This window comes from Podarcis pityusensis (genome assembly GCF_964106645.2).
Source record: "Podarcis pityusensis genome assembly, chromosome: 12".
NCBI classification, from domain to species: Eukaryota; Metazoa; Chordata; class Lepidosauria; order Squamata; family Lacertidae; genus Podarcis; species Podarcis pityusensis.
The window spans coordinates 38929653-38944851 of NC_138037.1; the positions used below are offsets into that span (position 1 = coordinate 38929653).

Genomic DNA, 15199 nt, shown 5'->3' on the forward strand with positions numbered 1-15199 from the left:
CCACATTTTGTTCTTCAGTTCTATAGGACTTAACACCATTATTATGACAAAGTATAAACAGAAAAATTGTCCGCAATAGAACAAAAGGATTGGAGCACAAAGTCATCTGTACAAGTAGTGTCTGATATTTTGTGCCATCATTTAAAATGTACCAGATGGTTGGCAAAGGACTATCCCAGAAGCACAAAGTAAATTACCTGGGGATAATTTAACATCTGCAGCACTGTTCTCATCAATTATATACAGTAAATGGCTTGTATACCACTTCCTAGCATCAAGTACATTTGTGTATAGCAGCCTTTATAGATTCATGGCTTTACAAATCTATCAGTATGATAATCTGGTCTGTAGCTCTTTGGCATTTATTCCCCTGTAATTCCAGTGTAAACTAAACTCTTTATTTTTATAAGGCATGTTGTTTATCATATCACATGATTAATTCTTGTGATTATTTTCTAATGGGTATTTGGAGTTGAAGAAAAGTGAATACACACACACACACACACACAAACAAACAAACAAACAAACACAACACACCCATCTTCCATCTACTGGTTTCTATTACACCTATAAAGGTAGTGGGTTTAAGGAGTTGCCTACAGGCAGAAACCTATTCTGTACAGATGTGGATATTGTTGCTCAGAACCAAATCTGAACAAGCCAATTGATTCTACTTCAGCACAATGGTTACCAGCACCCACCCATCTCTGCAATTTCTGGCAGCAGGAATCCCTACTCACATTTGGGATCACTTTTTAATCTTTGTCTTAGATAAACTTAAGCAGACAGATCTTCTTAACTCTTCCTCTGATAAAGCAGATGTTCCAGTCCTCTAATTGTTCTGGGAGCTTTTTAAACAAACCTTTTACAGACGCATCTAATATGTATTAGATGAAGTCTGATCAGAGACTGCATTAACTGCTTAATGCATGGGTTAGTAAAGATCTGGTAGGGCTGCCTGAAAAAGAAACCCCATAGATATAATCTATATATTCACAGAAACATACAGCACCGCAAAGGCATGGTTTGCAGATAAAACACGGCCTCTACATGGAACATCACGTTTTTACTAGTGTGAAGTTTCTTTCACAGTTAAAATTGGTTTTTGTCAACCAGCATAAAATGGTGCATCCAAGATTCTTGGGACAAGTTGTGCTTGCACCCCAGATCAGACACGAGAAGGGCCTCTCCTTAGGGGATGAGCAGGGTAGTCTAGCAGGAGGTGGTACCTCTTAGGTGTAAGTTGTTTGGGGTTTAAAATATTGTGAGTCGAATTCAAATAATGCAAAACAGTCATAATGTAACAACAGGTAAATCTCAAAACAAATAAACTAAAGAGATTAAAGAAGGAGAGAACGAATGAACATGGGTAAATGCACAGTTTAAAAATAACTTAAAGTAAGGTTTAGGGAAGAGGGAGGGAGGGAGATCAAGAGGAGGATAATGCAGCAGTTTGAGCTTGTCACTGAATAGAGTCTTCCAGAAGCTTATCTGCGAAGATGGGAACAGTCCCCTTATGGAGGCATTGATGATGGAGGGAAAAGAAAATGGGGAATCAAGTTGTGGCAAGCTGGATGGTGTAAAGGAGTTTCTCAGACAATGCTATTGTGCCTATACTGGCCCTCAAGGGTAAAGTCTGAGAACATCTTCCGTCCTTCCGCAATAGACATGTGGGCTGCTACAAGGAGAAGTGTCCATAGATCCTTATGGATGAATTTAGGGCCAGTAAAGAGCAAGTGCAGGGCACTTCAGAAGATGTTGGAAGATTCTGGACAGATAAAAGGAAGGTCTTCTTCACACAGCACATAGTTAAACTATGGAGGCAGTAATGGTTCTGAATACCAGTTGCTGGAAGCCACAGGAGGGTTATCTTACATCTTTTAAACAAATTCCTCTGCCCCCAAACCCGCCTCTGAATTAGTCGTAAGGTTCATCTTTTTAATAAATATATATACAAAAGACCTACTGCATGTCTCTGTAATAAGTGTTTCAATGAAATTTATTTGGAATTCTCTGAAATACACCATATTTCAATACAGCATATTTCAAACTTGCAGTGCACAAAAGAAAATATTTTTTTTAAAATCTGCTAAGTATGTGATTGCTTAGTGGCTGCTAGCAGTGTCCAGGGTGGGCCCTGTTGTTGCTTCTGGCCACTCAAACAACCAGATCTGCACATTGTTGAATTAGCAATTCTCAAGCTTTCACCACCACCTCACAACATCCTCCAATGAGGGTGCTAGTTTTTCTTCTCCTTTTGCAGCTACGCTGGTAGCCTCCGGGGAACTTACCATGAACTGTTGCTAGATTTGGTTATGAAACTAGTATATTTTATTTTAGCCTTGCACCACAGTTACATAGACTAAGATCTAAAGAGCCTGTTAGACAAATGCAAGGGGTTTGCACCAGCCCATTTGATCCCCCCCCTTTTTTTTACTTATTCTACCCCCTTTAAACAGCTGATTCCAATACCATTTATAAAATGCTTATTGAATGCTTCTTCCCCCACCTCTGTCCCAAAACGTTTGTTATGGAGCTAAATTCCCCAATCTAGAATCCCAAGATTTACATTTGACGTCCCCTCAAATTTAGGTACATCCAGTGCCCGCCCCCCAAACCTTCTTGTTGAATTCCATTTCCAATTTCCAAAATTTCAATTTTGGAAGTGGTGTGCTATAAGGCATTGCTGGGAAGGGGAAGGACTAGCATTAGAGATAACACAGTTCTTTGGATCCCAGCTGCAGAGCTTTGAATTCTGGCCATAGGGAAAGTGGCCCGTCTCTTCAGTTGTGCTTTCATGAATTTTTAAAAAGGTCTTTTGCTTATGCGGTTTTACTGTTGCTAGTGCAGACTAATCTTTGTACCCAACTTTGAACCAAGTGTACAAAGTCTGGAAGGCTCCAGCCAGTTTGTGCAGCTAAATGTTAAGGGAAAATATTTGATCAGGGCTTAGCTTCATGCCTCCTGTTATTTGTGGATATATATATTTTTTAGGGCGAGAGCTGCATTTATTGTATGTGCTACTTTTCAAATAAACGGGTTCCCAGAGGGACAGAAATCTACCAGTTGTGCCGCAATTAAAACCTAAATGTAAAGCTGCAACAGGGAAGAAAAATTTGAAGTAACATTATGACACATGTTAGCAGGAAATTGCAAGATACGGAGGGAAAGTGTACAAATTGATGTTTTAAAGTAATGTCTTTCAACTCGATCTAGCAAAGGGAAAGAGAAAAAGATGTCACATTTACAGGGTTTTTCTGCTTTAAAGCCGGTTGTCATGAAATGCAAAAGAAAACCCGGTGTTTAATTTTCCAAGACACTTTGATCAATTGTATTAATTTGTCTCAAGGAAGAATGAATAATTTTACCAACAGTATAATGAAAATGTTTCAGCATTAATGCAGAATGAAGTACAGTGAATGGAGGTATTGAGCCAGTTTCACCCATTATCTGTTTATTATTAAGCCTTCCAAGACTAATAACATTAGTGAAAGATACATTTCTTTAACATTTATTTCAAAGTGGTGCAGTTGCAGCTTATTGGTTGGCATATCCATGATTTTTAAAGCTGCAACTATAGTTTTTAATGCTACTTTTTTCCTTTTAGGAAAACTTAGCTTGACTCCTCTGTTTTCTTGCATAATGATTGTCCTATTCAAATAGCAACATGGACTGTGATACCTCATTTACATCTCACTCAAGTACTTCCCTTTTACTTCTAAATTGTTCTAATTTAAGACAAAATAAAATTTTCAAGAGAATAATATATCCAAGGGCTTCCTATAATACTCAGCTCCTATTCTGAGCTGCTAATCAGATGCCTTTGATTAAGCTGGTGAACGTAACATCTACACATATAGCAATTACTGGCCTCCAGAGACCATTTTTTCCATATAAACAGCTGTGCATAGTTCCATGCATTGGTACAATTGCAAATGAAGATGGGAGAGCCAAATGAGATGGGTGAATTGTAGAGAATGATCTATCCTCTCTTAGAAACCCTAGCAGAGTTAACTTGTTTGTTTTCTAAATGAGAAAAGCCTGTTATTGTTCTAGCTTTTCCCATCTTAGAAGATGCAAATAACAAGGGGCCTTGAAAGAAGGTCATAGCTCACTGGCTATGCAAGGTGTCCCATGTTCCAATCCCTGGCACCACCAGATGGGACTAAAACCTGTTTGGCTGTTGCCAATAAGTGCAAATTAATACTGGGCTAGGTAGACCCACCTAGATCATAGGTTTGTTTTTAAAGTACAATTCTATACAATGTTCTTTTGTACATACCTTGCTTGCTTTTAATCTGCTGTCTTATCTCCCTGTGCTATTAGTAATGCATGCAGCATTGCTTAATTTTTTAAGACATTATTGAGCCCTGGGGTCGAAGAATAGCACACTAATTGTCATGAGGAAGATATGTTAATTAAATCTGTACTGTACTGTACTGTACTGTACTGTACGCCTAAGCTGGTATGGTGGCACAGAATGTTCAGTTGCTCAGAGAACTAAATCGTGTGGTATCCAGCTTCTGTAAGAGAAGGGAAATGTGTCAGTTTGGCTGGGTACAGAGTAGAGAATGAACTAAGATGGGGAGCGGAAGAAAGGATAGGTGGCTTAAGGAAAGCGATTGAGGGGACAAGGAATTGAAGCTAGAGAGATAAATATGAATACATTTTGCATTGAGGGTCTGTGTATTGTGGTGGGGACAGAAATGAGGTTCATAGACCCTGGTCAGGGGAATTCTGCCTATTGTGGGTTCTCCTGTCTTTGTAGCAAAGAGGACTCAAGTACAGTAGTGATGGTCAGGACACTAAACTCCACAGACTGATTTCAGGAAGCACCCAGTTCTTTGGCTGCAGATTCTATTAACCCTAGAAGGCTATTGAAACGTCACTGGAAAGCTGATAGTTGATATCAGCCAAGCTAGCCATTATGTGATTTGTTGCCATTCATAATGTTATTTTTGTGGTATGAAACTCTCTGAAGCTGATGGGAGAGCTTTTCTCTGACATGGTTATCTTCTCAAACAGGATTATCCCTTTACAATGTTTGAGTTATTAAAGCAGAGTAAAACGAACTGCTTTTAATGGAATATATCCAACACTTTCTACATAAAAAAACCCCAAACTGAATCATTTGACCTTTCTCCTCTTCCCCGCCCGTATTCCTAGAGTTTTTTCCAATGTGATGTTAATTTTGATTGTAAAGTTTTCCCATGACTTCAGGCTGCATTGGAATAAGAGGAAATAAGTTTTAGCTTACTACAGTTACAGAAAACATTGGGCAAGAGGAGAAAATATTTTCTCAGATTTAATAATAAGGCCCCACTCTTTCCCCATAGGGACGCGGGTGGAACTGTGGGTTAAACCACAGAGCCTAGGGCTTGCCGATCAGAAGGTTGGCAGTTTGAATCCCCGTGACGGGGTGAGCTCCCATTGCTCGGTCCCTGCTCCTGCCAACCTAGCAGTTCGAAAGCACGTCAAAGTGCAAGTAGATAAATAGGTACCGCTCTGGCGGGAAGGTAAACGGTGTTTCCGTGTGTTGCTCTGGTTCGCCAGAAGCGGCTTAGTCATGCTGGCCACATGACCTGGAAGCTGTATGCTGGCTCCCTCGTCCAATAAAGCGAGATGAGCGCCGCAACCCCAGAGTCAGCCACGACTGGACCTAATAAGTCAGGGGTCCCTTTACCTTTACTTTTCCCCATAGAAATCGCTTACATGCAGCTGATACGAGGTGCTGCTGTTCCGAATGGCCCCTGGGTGCTGTGGTTAAACTTTTGGACAATGGCCAAGGAAGACCCAGTTTCAGATACCTCTCTGCCATTAGATTCTCTGTGGGTGATACTGGGCGAGTCACACACTTTCAGCCTCACCGTATTGCATAGGGTTGCTGTGCGTAGAAAAATTAGGGGAAGGGAGAGGGAACCGTTTCTACTGCTTTGACTTATTTGCAGTAAACATGGCATTGAAATGTAATAAATAAATACCACAATATACTCATACACAAAATTATATAACACCAGCTATTCTAGAGGCACCACAGAAAAACATTGACTCTGGTGTAATGGTAGATTACAAGTTCAGCCCTGTATGCAGTTACCCTACCAAAAAAGTGAAGACTGCTTTGTTGCATAGTTTGTTGCCAAAGCGGACGGAAGGGTCAGGTGTTGTAATGAATAACTGAGCCCCCCCCCCCCACTCAGCTCTCCACAGAGGGGCGCAAAAATGTTTATGAAACGTATCCCAGTGGTTCATCTCTGCACCAAATAGACCCTCTCATTCCTATTTGAAATTATTTTTGCCCTGCTCATGTGAAGTACACCTGTACACATGTAGCATTGATAGCACTTGCACAATCGATTGCATTGCTGTTTAAATGTAATATGAGTCATTCAGCATTGGGGCATGCCTCAGTCTTTCAACAATCACCATTTTGGGCCATGCTGTGTCGTACTTTATTATTCTAGTGGAATATTTTACTTAGGCGAATGATTTTGCCGAATCATAACATTACCTTCAAAAGCTGAGAATTGCAGAGAAGAGAGAGAATCGGCAAAATTTTCCAGAGGCTTAAAGCCGATCTAGAAATAAAACAATATTCTTCATTTGCTTGTTAAACTCATGAGATTAAGGAAACTTTTATAACAAAATAATTCATGCAGCTGAAAGTCTGTGCATCTCATTTTAAAATTAGATTAAAAGATAAATACAGTATGCAAGCCCTCTTATTACACAAACCCATAGCTGCCATAAATACAGTTTGAGTGGTAGGGTGTGCGAGAGGATGGCACAGAATAAATGAAAGCTTTTCTGTAGAAAAATATTTGTCCCCTGCAGCACAGCCCTAATGTTGAAAGGGAGGGTCACCTGAAGCTGTTTATGTTTTTGCCTTGATGTACTGGGGTCGTAGAAGTGTTTTTATTATGCTTCTCAGGCAATGTGGATGTATTAATGAGGATATATAAAAGCAAAATAATTTATAACCTTGTTATCATCACAGTATCATTCATCATTTTTAATTGATCGTATTCACCTTGATTTTTCAAGGCAACATGGTGCTTATGACCAGTAAACATCTTGCGCACTTCTGGGCTTCAGCGCCAGATGTGAACACGAAGTATAGAACCGTGTAGCCAACATGCAAAACTGTAGCTCCAATATCTTGAGCTCCAAAATAGGTATTGCATCACGCTATGTTTTTATTTTTTCTCCTTGCCCCTGTTTGAAAACAGATGCATGGATCAAGCATGTGTTTGAACTATGCTATGTTTTCAGTGTGAACTCTCAATCTTGAATCCATATATCACAGTTTTTTATTTTGCATCTTTCCCAGGCCTCCTTAAAACTGAATAGTTATGACCAAGCTATTATTCAGCCTTGAAACACAGAATTGTGCCTTTATCATGTGTGTTCATTTATTTTACATTTTTATCCTGCTGTTCCTGTGAGTATAGTAGCTCTGTGAGGGGATTTTTGGGATTCTTTGGGGGAAGTCATGTGCTTTAAATGCCCTTGCCCAAGTCTGATACGAGATCACACCTTCTGCACTAAAGTTATTTCCAGTATCTCAAGTTCATTGGCGCTATCTCATTTAAAGAAACTTCCAGGTGAGCAGAATGCAAATGCGGAAGTTTAAATCAAAGGCTTCCAATTATATATATTAACTTTACTTTGTATAAGTGAACATAAGGAGACGCTGTATGGCCAGCTATCTAGAAAGAAAATTAGTAAACATTCCGCACACGTACCAGTAAGGCAACTGCTTAAAAATATTGTCATTTTCTTTTATAGGATTAAATGGCTTCACACCAGTATGTCTGGAATTAGAGGAGTGCATTCTGTTTATCTAAAGCTGACAGCATAATGTAGGATCTGTTTATCTTCATAAACAACTTTCTTCAACAGTTAATTTTTCAACCATGAGTCGGGAGCCCTCCTTTCATCTCATGTTTAGTGTATGAGCCTTGTGTGAGTTTTACTGAAAATGAATGGATCTGTGCAGAAGCAATACTGGTTGGATCATGCCCTTAGTTGTCAGTGAAGTCATCAACACCCACACCATCCTTTCTTTGGGCTGTGCAGCTGTATAACATAACATAGAGGTTTAGGAAACATAGAAAACTGTCTTATACCAGGTCAGTTTATTAATTTAAGGAAGTTATACCCTGCTTTTAACTATCTGCCTTGAAGCCCAGTTTTGTCTACTGACTTCCAGGAACCTTCCATGATCTCTGGTAAGGATGTTTCCCAAATTCTGTCCTCCCCCCGCCCCCCAGGAGTATGAACTTCAAGTTGGATCTCTGAGCCCCTCCAAAGGTGCCAAGGAACTTTTTAGTACCATGTTCTGAGACTTGACCTAAAATGTGGGTAATTTTGAGTTTAAACAGGGCATATAACAGCGTGAGTCACAATTAGCCTATTGAAGTTAACTGCAACAATAATCTCAGTTGTTCAGCCCTGGCTGCAATAACAGTCTAATCTCAAAAATTCAAATGCTGTGTTCAATTAATCACTGTTCAGTTTTCTGGCCGAAAAAATGACAGCCCCACTATCCATTTGGAGAGCAGTTCACAGTGCAACTCTATTCAAGATCACTCTGAAATAAGTTCCACTGAATTCTATAAGTCTTACACCCAAGGAAGTGTGCATTAGATTGCATTCTTTGTATCTGAACTAGATACCTCCCCCTTTCTATTAAAAGAAACAAAGAATTCTGGAAATGGGAGGTCTGCATTAATAGTGCACCTTTTGTTGAAATACAGTGGTGCCTCGCAAGACGAAATTAATCCGTTCGGCGAGTATCTTCGTCTAGCGGTTTTTTCGTCTTGCGAAGCAACCCTATTAGCGGCTTAGCGGATTAGCGCTATTAGCGGTTTAGCGGCTATTAAAGGCTTAGCGGCTTAGCTGCTAAAAAGCTATTAAAGGCTTAGCAGCTTAGTAAAGGGGGGGGGGAGCGAAAAAAAATCTCAAGACTCGCAAGACATTTTCGTCTTGCGAAGCAAGCCCATAGGGAAATTCGTCCTGCGAAGCGCATTGAAAAACGGAAAACCCTTTCGTCTAGCGGGTTTTCCGTCTTGCAAGGCATTCGTCTTGCGGGGCACCACTGTATAAAGTGCCATATTTTCCCTTCAAAAAAGAAAAAAGGAAAAAAAATGTAAACCAACAGATTTTCCAGAGTTGTATTGGAAGATTTGAAACCCTTTAAGTAGTTACAACTTATCAACAACTTTTGACTACAAAGAGGGTCATTTTTAGCATAGTCTCTCCATCCCTTTAGGCAAGGAAAATGTTTGTATGTCAATGCAGAACTGTCTGTGTAATTTAATTATTTATAGACATCTGGACTAGCTGGCTTGCTGTTAACAAATCACAGGCACACATTGTACTTCCCACTTGAGACTTTAAAAAAGAATAGAAGGACACCAGGTCATAATTTCTTTTCATGTTCTGTTTAGTGACCATAAGAAATTAATGTATTTCCTTTTGCAGCATTTAGGGTTTTATGTTCCATTTCTTCCCTTGCAATGCATTTGTGTCTGAGGCTAAGCCAAGCAGTCTGATCTTGAGGAGCAATTTTAGCTATAAACAATGGTTTCTGCTGCTGCGTAAGCATCATTTATTGGGGCAGAGCAGCAGCTTAACTGAAGTAACTGCAAAACATAAACAAGGTGGAATTTGATTCGAAAGCTAACCTTGAGATTTATTGAACTTTGAAAGGGATTCAATTACATGGTGGTCATTTGCCCCACAAAACTGCCACAGAAGGATTGCCTTGATACGGAGCTGAGGTTCAGAAGGGGAATACAGTGAAACAAATGTGTAATTATCCACATAACAAGGTGAACTGAGCCAAATCCTTCACCAGAGTAACCTCATAAGCAGCAAGAAACTGAATAGGCTTTGTACTGAAGGAGGCAGAGCTGAATGTCATAAACATGGATAAGGATCCTATGAGGATTTAGTCTTCAGTATATCATACAGGAAATGAGGAGTTGGCAGTTGCAGTAGACGTTTATGCTAATCACATGAGTTCAGCTGTTCAGAAAGGGTAAAAGTACCATAAAAATCCACTTGGTTAGTTGTGCCAGCTATTTGCATAAGCTTGACCAGCTGTTTGAATCCCAACTATTGCCTGTGACATATCCTGTAAATTTAATAAACTTTTGTCATTATTACAAGGCACCTCTGAGCTTTGAGGGTGTAGTAGAACACCTTAGCTAATAATTCTGCAGTATTTCTGGCATGTTGTCATTTGAATTATCTCTGAATTTTCCATCTCTGCAGGGCCATTGGTTCCAGTGATAAATAAAGTGTAGGCAATTGTTGCTGCCAAACGGGATTTTGTAGTATTCTTTACTAAAAAGAATATTGTTTTAAAGAGTTCACTTTTTTAAAAAAATACTTAATAATCTATTCCCAAACTTAAGAAAGGGTGACAGCTTCAGTCCAAAGAATAAATAAATAAAACCTGATAGATGTGTTTTGCTTTTTTGCCAATAGGCCAATTTATGGAGCCCAAGCTCAGAGTGGCTCTTCATTCCCACTGCTATAGATTTATTCGTACAAATAAGAGTGCGGGCTTAAACCATATACACAAATTGTCATCGTAAACTACTACCTGATGAATCTCAAAGTAGTTTTTGTTCCTTTCTCAAAGCTTTATTGCATGCAAAGTGACTGGCTCAAACATCTGGTCTGATTGGTATAATTTTAAGGTTCGTTTCAGATTGTACAACAGAAGTGTGAGAAGCAAATTGCCCACCATATTTAGCCTTAATTGTTAACATATGAAATCAGTTCTGTTTGGGTGTCTTGCACATTTTTCTGGGCTTTAGTGGAAAGCATATGGGCTTAGTTGCTTGAGTGCAACATTGGAAGCCATGTCATTATTTTGGCATTGCTGGGATGTTATGTATTTTGTGCTCCCTGTGCTTTGTGAACTTGCTGTCTGTGTTAATTATAGCCCACTGGACTCTTTATTGTGGACTCCACATTAAGTAGCTGCCAGTGCCAGAACTTTCATTTTCTCGGCACGGCCATTTTGTTTCATGCAGTGTCAGTATGTTGTTGCTGTCTCAGTTTGGTACTAATCGAGATTGTTGCCAACAATCAGAATAGTGAAGAAGAAGAAGAAGAAGAAGAGTAGTTTGGATTTGACATCCCGCTTTATCACTACCCTAAGGAGTCTCAAAGCGGCTAACAATCTCCTTTCCCTTCCTCCCCCACAACAAACACTCTGTGAGGTGAGTGAGGCTGAGAGACTTCAGAGAAGTATGAGTAGCCCAAGGTCACCCAGCAGTTGCATGTGGAGGAGCAGGGAATCAAACCCGGTTCACGAGATTACGAGTCCACTGCTCTTAACCACTACACCACGCTGGCGTAGTGAACATTCTGTGGATCCCAGTGAATTAAAGGATGAAAGCGAGTGGCTTGGTTTAGTGAAAAAGTGGCTTTTCCCTGTTTGTGAAATTGTAGAGGAGCTTCTGGATTGTGGACTCCCTTCACCATGGGCAGGAATAAATAACCGAATCAGGGAGATTAACCAGGAAGTTAAATAGACAGAGAACACTGAGTGAAGATTTGCTCATGATCTTGCCATGGTGTCCATACACAGATTAGGGAGTAATCGGTGTAGCTGTTAAAATAAACTATAATAGCTGCTATTTGTTTTTTTCTGTCTAAGTATTAGACTAAACCTGCTGAAATTACCGTATTTTTCGCTCCATAGGGTGCACCGGACCATAGGGCGCACCTAGTTTTTAGGGGGGGGGAATAAAGAAAAAAAAATATTTTCCCCCAGCCCCAAAGAGCAGAGAAGCCAAGACAGCCAGCGGGATCCATCCCGCTGGCTGTCTTGGCTTCCTCTTTAGCCATGCACGACCTCTCCAGCCGGGAAAGGCTGCGCGGGGCTCCATTTTTGGAGCGGAAAAAGTGCGTCCTATAGAGCGAAAAATATGGTACATCCTGCTATAGTGCAGTGATGCAGTATTTATTTTTAAATGTTGCTGGATATTCGTGTATGTGGTTATAGAAAGGGTCCTTCTAAGCACCCATAAAGGCACACCTTTTAAAAAGGGCTATACAGTGGTACCTTGGCTTAAGAACTTAATTCATTCCAGAGGTCTGTTCTTAACCTGAAACTCTTCTTGACCTGAGGTACTACTTTAGCTAATGGGGCTTCCCGCCGTCACCACGCGATTTCTGTTCTTATCCTGAAATTAAAGTTCTTAACCCAAGGTACTATTTCTGGGTTAGCGGAGTCTGTAACCTGAAGCGTCTGTAACCCGAGGTACCACTGTATTCACAGTAGCACCAATCCAGAACCAAAAGCAATCATTGTCTCTGTGTAAGGGGAGAGGTACTACACTTGGGAATAGCTATACTCTGATTTACTCCTTTCAAGTAGGGGAAAAAAGTCAGAGGACATCACTGGAGTGGGTGAGTGTAGAGCTTTCAAAGCTAAATAACATTTTGCAAAGCAGCAAACTACCTATGAAGTAACATGGTATTACTGTAAGGGAGATGAGGTAGCCCTTTTGGTGTTGGACGGTTTAGAAGAGAACTGTCTGGGTTTTCTTGTGTTTGAATGATATAGGAGTTTGTGTACATGTTAAGAATTTATTTATTTTTAAGTGTGAGGGGAAGAAGCATTAAAATACTATGGTAAGGGGAACAGATGAGCCTCCCCACTAGTGATGTCAGACTATACAACTTGCAAGGGCTTCCACAGCCCTGTGAGTGATTTTCTGAATAGTTATTACATGCATTAATAATGATCAATCGATTGATCAAGTTAAATCTCTTCATTTGATGAGGTAATTAATTCTCCTGAGCGAGAATTATGTTTGAGATACAGTTTCATTTGTAGAGCAGAGTGGTGAGTCATTGGCTTCCACCTAGCTTTGTTTCTTCCTGATTTGCAGTGATAGAAATCCACCAGGCTAAATGATTAATGTACACTAGTGATATATTCTACAAATGATATATTACTGCATTGCAGGGGGTTGGACCAGATGACCCTTTAGGTCCCTTCCAGCTCTATAATTCTATGATTCTAAGCACAGCTGAAAAATTCTCTAGAATCCAGACGCCAGGAAGAACTACCATATATTAGAAAATATTTTACTGAGTTATGAATTTTGCAGACAACAGGCCTTCATCAGCAACTTTAGATTTGTTATGGTGTTCTCAGATTTATGGAAGAACTACAACTTGGTTATTTTATTTTGTAATGAAAAGTCGTTTGAAGCTGTACTGTTGTGACTCATATTGTATCCTTTGCCTGGTTGTTTCTCTCATAGCCCTGTACAGATGTCAAAAGAATATACTTTCAAAAATACTTAGGATTGTAGCCACAGAGATGTTTTAGTAAAACAACTCATTAAACTGATGCCGTTGTGTTTCATAAACGGGACTGATTTATTTCTATTTTTAAAAATGTTTTACACTTTTAATGTAATTATTAAAATTCTTTGACAGAGCTTTGCACTGGAAAGCAGCATATAAAGAAAAAATAAAAATAAAATTTTGAATGAATTATCTGATGCCTGTTTGAAAATTTGGTTGTAAATTTAAGATAGTGTGTAAATTTGGAGTGAAGAGGTGTGCTCTCCCCCCCAAATTCTTGATTTCTTGTATGTAGAAACATCAGTTGCAAGATGTACCATAAACATGAATGCCATCATTGGCTTCATTAATTTCAGTTATGGAAGTAGATGACTATATATGCATATATTTATTTGCACATAGAAATGGCAAAAGCTCAGAGGTGCAATCACATGTCTCCATGTGAATATCAGAGCTGGGTGGACACTCTGGAGAATACATGGGGCTCTATAGATGGAGGCATTAGCCTTTCAATTTCTGTATGCTATTAGTTTTCCCTAGCAAGTTTTGTGGTTAGCCACCTTCCATTTCCTTGCAACCTTACAGCATGTCTACTGAACACTAGTTCCCCACATCTATTGCCATCGTCCGAAGTGTTCCCTTCTCATGTAACAGTTGCCATGTGCAGAGATATTAAAGTGAATTTTGTGTAGCAGCTATAAATGTGTAAACAGGCCCTTGTATGTTTGATGTTATAACCATCAGTGTGACAGGTTTTTGTTTTAGAATGAGCATTTTATCAGATCTTTGCTCTGCTTTATTATTTTGATAATTTCAGAAATTTAACCTGGTGATTCACATCCATTGTGCTCAAATAGCATTACAGTAAACCCACAACTTATGCACATTCAATGAACTTGGCCAAAATTTTTGAAAAAAATTAAAGCGGGAGCAGACATCCAGGAAAAAAAGACTTTGGCAATCCCACCTGCCATTGTACCCAGTGTGTTTTGACCATATACAGTTTTGGCTTTAGGCATGATCCCTGGAACATAACCCTCTCTCCAGAGTTTTACTGTTGAGCTCTGCTTCCTATCAGCTTTGTGTCCTTGATTTTGCTGCAGAAATACTTGTGTAGATATCAATACTGTTGCTTTAATTTTGAATAACGTTGTGAAGTTACTAAGACCCATCAGATCTGATGTGTATGGGTGTACAGACATGTATGGGGGGTGGGATACGGTTCTGGTTCTTTTCCCAATCTTTCTTGCCACTTCCAAATCCTTCTTTCTCTCCACCCACACTCCCACTGCTCCCATCATACATGGATAGGTGTTGCCATGGGCAATATAAGTATATATCCCCTCATTCCTTCAAAAAGGTATGCAGCCTTGAGGACTAGGTATCTTTTCATCCTTCCCACCACCAAAGAAAAACAGCATGAGGAGGAATGCATAAACACCCCTTCTTTCCCTAGTCTTCCCCTCAGTCTCCAAGCTTGCTGCAACTCCTGTGTGTTAAAAAGAAAAGTGGGGAAAGAATTATGAAGAGGATTTCATGGAGAATAAAATGACATTTGAAGTTATAGGCCTTTCCTGATTCCCCCCCCCCCCAATAAATAGGCCAACCTTAGTCCATTTCTAATAGGCAAGGTGACATGTAGATACTGATTGTTGATGACCATTTGATCCCAAACACTAAATATGCAAAGACTAGGACAAGCCAGACTTGCTTGGCCCATTATCTTAAGAAACCGTTCCAAAAGCAGCTTATGCTCACCCCCCACCCCACTTTTGTCAGTTTCACTGTGCGGCCAAGAGTTTTGTTATGCATCTTCAGTTGAAGTTGGCAGAAGCTAATGCTCCTAGATTCTGCACTG

The 15199-nt window shown here is 39.8% G+C and overlaps 1 protein-coding gene across 10 annotated transcripts in view; it reads left to right on the forward strand.

Moving 5' to 3' along the window:
- PLCL2 (phospholipase C like 2) overlaps window positions 1-15199 on the forward strand; it is a 147890-nt gene that overhangs the window by 106469 nt on the left and 26222 nt on the right. The gene's annotated exons all lie outside the window — the stretch shown is intronic.